We start from the raw sequence: 9606 nt of genomic DNA on the forward strand, positions 1-9606 counted from the left end.
GCCAGATAGTGGTGATCGAGTGACATATGGTAGTATTGACCAAGTGCTAGAAGAAATTGCAAAATTTCTCAATTAATATAAAGACATTATTGTTGATGATCGTCCTGATGGATTACCTCCAGTAAGAAGTATAAGCCATTGTATGGATTTGATTCTTGGAGCAAGTTTGCCAAACAAAGCACCATATACATTGACACCTACAGAGAATGAAGAACTTAACAGACAAGTGCATGAGTTGTTGCAAAAAGGTTTGATCAGAGAAAGCTTGAATCCATGTGTTGTACCTGTTGTATTAGCACTTAAAAAGAATGGAGAATGGAGAATGTGTACTGATTCCAGAGCCATTAACAAGATAACAATGAAATATAGGTTTCCTATGCCAAGGATGGATGACATAATGGATTGTTTAAGTGGAGCAAAGTATTTTACCAAGATTGATTTGAAGAGTGGCTATCATCAGATCAGAATCAGAGAAGGTGATGAATGGAAGACTGCTTTCAAGACAAAAGATGGTTTGTATGAATGGTTGGTTATGCCTTTTGGTTTGACTAATGCACCTAGTAATTTCATGAGGTTAATGAATGAAGTTCTGAAAAGATTTTTGGGTAAGTTTGTGATTGTTTATTTGGATGATATTCTAATATTCAGTAAGACTAAGGAAGAACATCTTGAGCATATAAAACAAGTATTGCAGAGATTGAAAGAGGAAAAGTTGCTGATTAATCTGAAAAAGTGTTCTTTTATGCTAGAGGAGATTGTGTATCTGGGATTTGTGATTTCAGCTAATGGTTTGAAGATGGATCCTTAGAAGATTAAACCAATTTTGGAATGGCCTATACCTAAGAATGTGAGTGAGGCAAGATCATTTCATGGTTTAGCTAGTTTTTATAGAAAGTTTATAAAGAATTTCAATGCTATTTGCAATGCTATGACTGAGAGAATGAGGGGAGATAAAAAGGAATTCAAGTGGACACATGGAGCTGATAAGAGTTTTGAGACTATGAAACAAAAGGTTGCAGGATTATCGGTATTGGCTTTGCCTGATTTCAACAAAGTATTTCAAGTTGAATGTGATGCAAGTGGTAATGCAATAGGAGCTATATTAAGTTAAGAAGGCAAGCCTGTTGCTTTCTTTAGTGAAAAGTTTAATGATGCTAGAAGGAAATATTCTGTTAATGAACAAGAGTTTTATGCTATTGTTCAAGCATTGAAGAAGTGGAGACATTATTTGATGCCTAAGGAGTTTGTGTTGTATACTGATCATAAAGCTTTACAATACTTGGGAAGTCAACATAAATTGAATCAAAGACATATGAAGTGGGTTGAATATTTGCAGAGTTTTACATTTGTGATTAAGCATAAGAGTGGAGTTACTAACAAAGTTGTTGATGCATTGAGTAGAAGATGTTCTTTGTTGACTAAAATGAAGGTTGAAGTTCTTGGTTTTGATGAGATGAAAGAGTTATACGTTGCTGATCCTAATTTTTTTGAGGCATGGAGAGAGTGCAGAGCACCAAATCTGACAGATCACATAACTAAGTATAATGAGTATTTCATTCAAGAAGGTATGTTGTTCAAAGGCATTCAGTTGTGTATTCCTAGAAGTTCTATGAGGTTGAATCTAATTAAGGAAAAGCATAGTGGTGGATTAGCTGGACATTTTGGAATTGATAAGACATTGGGTTTGCTGAAAGAAAAATATTATTGGCCACAAATGTATAAGGATGTTCAAAAATTTGTAAAGAGTTGTGGAGTTTGTCAAGTTGCAAAAGGAGTGAGTCAAAATACTGGTTTGTATACACCTATTATTGTTCCTGAGAAACCTTGGACTAACATTAGTATGGATTTTGTTCTTAGATTGCCTAAGACAATGAAAGGGTATGATTCCATATTTGTGGTAGTGGATAGATTTTCTAAGATGGCTCATTTTATACCATGTAAGAAGAAATCAGATGCTGAGCATGTTGCTTAACTTTTTTTTAAAGAGATTGTGAGATTGCATGGATTACCAAGAAGTATTATTTCTGACAGAGACAGTAAGTTTGTTGGATATTTTTGGAAGACTTTGTGGAAGAAGATGGGTACTGAGTTGAAGTTTAGTTCTACATTTCATCCACAAATAGATGGACAGACAGAGGTTGTGAATAGAAGCTTGGGTAATTTGCTAAGCTGTTTGGTTGGAAATAAGCCAAGTAATTGGGAGATGGTATTGGCACAAGCTGAATTTGCATATAACAATTCTGTGAATAGGAGTATAGGGAAGACACCTTTTGAGATTGTTACTGGAATGCATCCTAGAGGCATATCAGATTTGAGAGATGTTGGTGAAGAAAAGAGAAGTGTTGCAGGAGAAGAATTTGCTGATTTTATGGAGTCTTTGCATAAGGAAGTGAAGTTGAGATTGGAACAAAGTAATCAAAAGTATAAAGAGAATGCTGACCAGTCTAGAAGACACCATGATTTTCAGGTTGGTGATGAGGTGATGGTTCATCTAAAGAAAGGAAGGTTCCTAGCTAGAACATACAATAAGCTAAAGATGAAGAAATTTGGACCTTGTAAGATCTTGAAGAAGTTTGATAGTGGTAATGCTTATGAAGTTGAGTTACCTGATGACATGGATATATCTCCTATATTCAATATTGCTGATTTGTATAAGTATCATGAGTCAGAGGATGAAATTGTTGTACCCGATGATTATCCTAAGAAGGAAATCGAAGAGGTTGAACAAATATTGGATCGAAGAGTTGGTAAGAGCACAGGAGGAAAAGATTACTATGAATATTTGGTGAAGTGGAAGAATAGACCAGTTGAAGATGCTACATGGGATTTCTTAGTTTGATTTGGATTCAGCTCAGGGTGTGATACTTGCATGATTCAGGAGAATCTTTTTTTTTTCCAACCCTAGTTGTCTGATGCAGTAGCATCCTGGGTTTCTTTGTAATCTTGCACATTAGTTCATTCTGCCTAGTTCCAATTGGGCCAACTTTGCTCACATTTAATTTTGGTATAGTTAATTATATTTGATGAGAGTCGACTTGTGTTTTCTCTATGTTCTAGAATTATCCGTAAGCCATCTTGGAAAGTATAAGTAGGGTGTTTAGGTTTAGGGTTAGGGCAGATTTTAGGGGAGAGTTCAAAAGAAAAGAGATATGTGGATTTTAAAAGCTGATTTGGAGGTTTGGAAGTTGTACATTTGTAATTGGCCGTAACTCAGAAGGCCTTACAATTGGGCATGTATGGTGAATATTTGATAAATCAATAAATATATCCTTGTTCTCTCTTTCCTTGGTGTTGTTCCTCATGTTTGCTTCCGTTGTGTTAACTCTTGCAGGGTGGTTTGGATAGCTAGGTGTGCCTTTGGCCCTAGTTATTCATCCCTTGCCTGCATCACTTAATAATACAAATTATGCTACCACTAATGCAAACAAAAACTCTAATTTTAACCCTAATTTTAATTCCAATTATTTGAATAAAAATATTATTGTGATTGTATTAATTATCATGTAAGTAGTAACACAATTTGTTTATTTTCTAAACATATTTTTGAGGTAAACATATAAAATAGTTAATGTACCATAAAATATTATATATTCAATAATTATAATTTACTATTGCAGATTAACCATGATAATATCTTTAAATCTCGCGAGTGTTACTAGCTTATATATATACTAGCAGTTGCATGCTTTTGTGTATGCAATAGTTAGCCGATGGTCATTATTATTTGAGTTTAATAATATAAGTTCATTTTTTTGGATATTTTAATGATATTAAAAAAATAAAAAATAAAAAATTGATATTACATTTTAAAAATCTTCACATACATCAAAATTTCTCATAAAAATAAATTTATGATAATATAAAAAACAAGAAAATATGAACTGTGGAAATCTGATATTGTTAACAAGATAATATATTAATAAAAATATAAAATATAAGATAATATTTGATTATCTAAACTATTAATATTTATATCTATAACTCTTTTCTTTGAATTTATCTTACATTGATTACTTTTTAGATATTCATTTTTTCAAATTAAAAGAAATATTTTTTGATGAATAGTCATTTTCTATTAATAAATAATATACTTAATTACAATTCACAAAAAAGGGGTTGGGGGATACAAGATCAACTTTCAAAAGTTCACATGACCATAGCCAAAATTAACAACTATTCATTAAAAAAAACTATAAGAAACAACCCTCAGGCTGCCAAAGCAATGCCAACTGAGGATGGTGGTTCATCCCGATCATGAAATCCCTAGTCATCCCTTGGATTGTCAGGTGAGATGGGAATAATCCACCCATCAACAACATTGTCAGGGGCCTGGGCTTCATCTTTGTTATCAGTCTGTGGAGGCGAGATGGCCAACTCTAAGCGAATGATCCATTTACTAGAAACAACATGCCGAGCACCAGGAGGGGGAGCCACTAGGCCTAGTGACCATTCTATGCTACTACAGGGCAAAGAAGCCAAGCAACAATGCCAACCACCATCGCCACCACTGGGAGAGCAGTGGCAAGAAGCCTATGAGTGTGACATGTGCGAGTGACAACCAAAAGAGATGCACCCCCAGCACAGCCCCTGGGCGGAATAGTGTTAGCCGAGACATTAGGTGGCACTTTAGCAACCATATAGGGAGCATTGCCCTAGTGATTGAGTACCTCCTGGAGGTAGGCCACCTCCAAAGCCACCTTATTGGCTTGTACTTGAATTTGCATCATTACATTATTACAAATGCATGCTCTAGTGTACATAGCAACATTTATGTCAAGAAAACTGTGAGTGAAAATAACAAAGTTATGATCTTTCCATAAAGTAAAAAAAATCTTCATCTTGAAGGTATGCTAGATCTGGGTAAACTTCTTAAGAAACCTGGGAGAGTCACCCAAAATAACCATATGCCAAGAAAAGGGTTTTAGCTGAAAGGGCTTAAAAATATCATGAATCTAGTGCCAATACTATTGAGCATGTCTATAGAACCAAAAAATATGCAAGAAAGTCTCTGGCTACTTGCATAAAGGACACCAGGGATCCGAAACCCCAATATGCTTGAGTTGAGGCCCAAGGGGAAGAGCTTGAAAAAATAGGCACCAAGAAAAGTGAGTAATCTTGGGCTCTATAATGACATTCCAAATAGTGTCAAAATGCTTTCTCCATTGAGAAAGAGAAGACTGCAAATGCTAGCACTAGTTGAGGGTATCCACCATCATCAGATGGGGAGAAAGCCATTGATACCTCAACCTTGGCTTATAGCTAGTGAAGGGAGTGGTAGGATACCACTTCCAATTAGTCCACCAAGTAAAAATAGACTAAATACCCACCTTATGAATAAAATGATCTAGAATTGCAGAAAGCAACAAATCAAAAGTTTGTCGATCTGAATGGGCAAGACGAAACTAGACTTGCGTGTCTTCCCAAGATCTGAGACTCATAAAGACCCTGGAAAAGAGAACCTTAGGGGTCTTGATGCCATGTTTAAAAAAAAGCAAAGCATAAATACCTTGAGTCTTGGTGAGAGGGATACCCTAGGTGGCAAACAGAGGAAACCACCAAATGTTCTGTTGATTCAAAGAGAGTCCATCCTAGAACCCAAGTCTAGACGTGAAAGCTATGGCTTCTGGAGTTGTTGATTGATGTTCCGAGTACCTTTTTGAGTAGAGGCCAATTCAATCATGACATATCATATTTATGGCCATTGGAGAAGTTTAACTCTTCATGTTATTCATAATGGAAGAGTTATCTTGTCTTCATAATCTACTAGGTACCTATTGGGGTTCGTGCTTGGGTTTTTGTGTTTCCTATTGCACTGAACCGCCCTTGTGAGGTGTAGTGTGGTTTGTGAGTGTTCCTTGCTTAGGGTTGATGTTGCCTTGTCTTTTGGGAGTGACTCGGTTCTTTGATGAGTCTAGATTCTCCTTCTTGGACGTTGTCTTGGGCGCACCTCTGTATCCTTTTCTCTCTTGTGAGCGTAGGCTACTGTGGTTATGCCACTAGCTCAGTTAGTATTTTTGGTGAGTATGTTGATGGTTGGTAAAATTGTGAGTTTCCTAATGCATCTTGGGCTGATTTAGCGCAGAGGTTGAGAGTGACTCCCTCTCAATCCTAATACTCTATAGTATCCTTCTCCCTAAGCTTATATCTTCATGTGGACTGTCTCAATCAAGCTTTCTCTTAAACTATTGACTTGAGGCTAGAGATTGAGTTTAGCGGTAGATTGGGTGTAGTTTTCCTAGCATGGTGCTAGAGGGGCATGGTATCGTTGGACACATGTTACCATCTTGTGAGTTGGTATGCAGACATTTCATGATTGTGTCCACTGACGAAAGTCTATGCAACCTTGTGGAAAGGTGATATCTTGTCTGGTTGGGTTATGTTACCCTAGTTTCCAGTGGTAGTTGAGCTTTTGTGCCTTGTAGAGGTGTCGTGCTCCTACGCTTGGTGGTGAGTAGTCTTTTGGAGTGTGTCCTCTTGTTGGTAAACTTTCATTCGCTTTGTCCTTAGGGTGAGTTTACATGGATTCTAGAATGATCATGTGTGACATGATAGTATTCTTGGGAATTTTGGGATGGTTTTCCCCCATGATTCCAACTCTTGTGGGAAGTGTGTCTTGTTTTTACCTTGTTTGTGGTCTTGTAGTTGGTGCATGTTGTAGTTGGGCATCTGTTGACGAGGTAGAGAGGGTTTTTCCTTACCTTGTATTGTTGACTCTATGGCTAGATGGGTTCTTCCTAGCACATAGAAGGTTCCTTGTTGGAGGACCTTGTGTCTATGTGACACCCATGCTCTCGTGGTTAACCTATTTGGGGGTTAACGTGATGGGTTGAGAATGTAGGAGTGATTTGGTTTGACTTGTGGAGAGTTTCGTGAGTCATCCCTATTGCTCGCTTTTGATTTTGGTTTTTGTGTGTTTTGGTTTCTATTTTTGGATTGCAGGCTTCCAGGAGTAAGCCTAGTCTTTGGGGGGGATGATGTAGTGCCTCTCTCATTTGACTTCTATAAGTCATCCTAATGGATGCAACCTTGCCAATCTTTTGTTATGATGGGAATCTTGATTGTGACCCTGAGTGGTCTACACCGTTGATGTGTTCGGATTTATTTTTCTTTATCAGTTGCTTTGATTATGCTTTTGACTGATCTTTGAGATTATGATGTGATTTTTGGTTCACTGAGGTTTGTGCCAGTGGTTACTAGGATCAATGTGGTATCATGAGGTTGTTCTGTGATTACCCTGAGATGTGTGCAGAGATTGCACTATGTTCTATTACCATGCTACACTGGACTAGGTTCCTGTAGCAGTGGTTAGTCATGTTTATGACTATGTTTACTTATGTGTTTTAAGTGCCTTTTTAATGCAGAGTAATCAATCATTATTAAATGCTTAAGTAATTAATTGGGTTGTTCTTTTTGGATTCTTTGTTTATGTGTTGCAGACATTTACCTTGTTATATTTCTGATTAAAGAGATATTTGTTACTCATGTGATGCTTTACATTTGAGACGATCCGAGTGTCAGATGTTATACCTTGATTTCAGTATCATAGATTTTAGACTACTATGTTGTTCAATTAATCATATTGCATGATGATGCCATTTTGAATGACAGTGTGTTTTATGATGATATCTAATTATCTAGTTTTTGGACATACCTCTGATTATGTTATGTGATGGATTTAATGCTATGGTTATTTACTTCATTCCTGCGTTGTTATGCTCTATGCAAACATGAGTGATGTAAATAGATTATTTTAATATAATTAATTAAATGGTTAAATTAGGTGATTTAATGCATTTATTGCTTCGGCTATGTTATTATATGCAATTGCACTTGATCGTGTTGTTTAGTTTGGAGGATTTATATCCCTGGTAGTGACACATGGAGTTAGTGATTCAAGCTTTCATATTTTACCAATGTCGTCCTTATATGGTCGACGTACCCTTAATTTAATGTTTAAATTAAATATTTTGGTGATTATTAAATCCGAACTCATTTGCATTATGTGATTAGACCAATAAGCATGTCTATGCATTTAGAGGTTCGCATTGTCGCAAAAGTTATTAAGGAGATTTATGTGTTTTTGGGTTTTCGAGCTTTTTAATTGTTTTATTTTAATTTCTGGTAGCTTTGCCATAGATGAATTCCTATTTATAGGAATAACCTGTTTTCGTTTTGGTCGATTCGGGGTTTAACTAGATTGGCTGGTTAAATGCCCCAATCGATTATTCACTCGAAAAGTGAATAAGTATCCAAAAATGAATTTAATTCCTCACTTCTCACTTTCAAATTGGAAAGTTGGAGAGTAAAACCCAAAATCCTCTTCATGAGGATTTATTGTTTTGTTCGTTGTGGGAGCTACGGGCATGGGATCGTCACGAGGTTGAGCTCATTGGATCCAGCTCGGGGAAACCTTGGATTGCCACAATTTTCAGCTACTTCTGCGAGATATTTATTTTATGGTTTAGATTCTCATTTTGCCCTTTTCGCTGTGAGGTAGGGCTTTCCTATTTTATTGTTTGTGCTTCATTTCTGCTTCTGTTTTTGGTAGCCATTTTTTTGGAGGCTGAGAACTAGTGTTCCCCTCCATTTTTGTATGCTAGTTCTACCCGGTTGGGCGGGTATGAACATTTCCCTATTTTTTGGGATGAGGGTTTGGGATTTTATGCCGTTATGCTGACCATTTTTGCATATGGTGTCTGATTCCATTTATTTTTGAATTTTTGGGGTTTTTAAACCCAAAGGTCAAATGGGTTTTAATTTTGAATTTTTTTAAAATTTGGGATTTTTATCTCGTTTTGCGTGCCGCCCTGTTTTCTCAAGTTTTCTTGACACAATGTGGGTCATGGACCTGGATGATCCGTTTGGATATCAATCAGAACACTATTGCACTTTTAAGTTGCATTGGGATGCGTGTTGCATCTATACCCCCGACATTGTGTTCAGTTGAGTGATTTTATACTTGTTGTTTTTATTTCTTTTAGACCTTTGCTTTTGTTTCTTGGATGCTGGGATTCATGTAGAATCCATACTCTCGGATTAAGGCCGATTGAGTAAGTTCATGACTTTTGGTCTTGTTACATCATTGGGATTTATGTAGAATCCATACTCTCAGATTGAGGTCGGTTGAGTGATTTTATGATGTATGGTTTTTATTGGCTTTGGGATTCGTGTAGAATCCATCCTCTTGAGTTTCTTTCGATTGGGTGTTTTCTTTGCATTGTGTTCTCATTCCTGTCCTTGTGTTATGATCTTCATGATGGTGGTGCGCCACACACGAGTGCATGCGCGTACATTTGTTGGGTGACTTGCGAGGCTCTATCTTTCCTAGATTTGCCAGAAGTTATGATCATTGGGGTTGGGATGGGAGTATGCATGTCCATGGGCACTTGTTGTAGGATGAGCATGGGTAGGGTAGGGTAGCATATGGAGGGGGCTTCTATCTCACAGCTCGACATTTATGGCGCCAGAGGTTGATGGAGGATATGAAGTTTTAAATAAGTGATAATTAAAGAAAATGTGTGTATGGTAATAAAACTTAAGATAATAAAATGTGTGAGCACCCGATTAAGTTTGAGGACATAATGTGTGAGCACCCATTTAAGTTTG

The sequence above is a fragment of the Cupressus sempervirens genome, chromosome 10 (assembly GCF_028749045.1).
Source record: "Cupressus sempervirens isolate cs-2001-9-10 chromosome 10, ASM2874904v1, whole genome shotgun sequence".
Classification (NCBI taxonomy): Eukaryota; Viridiplantae; Streptophyta; class Pinopsida; order Cupressales; family Cupressaceae; genus Cupressus; species Cupressus sempervirens.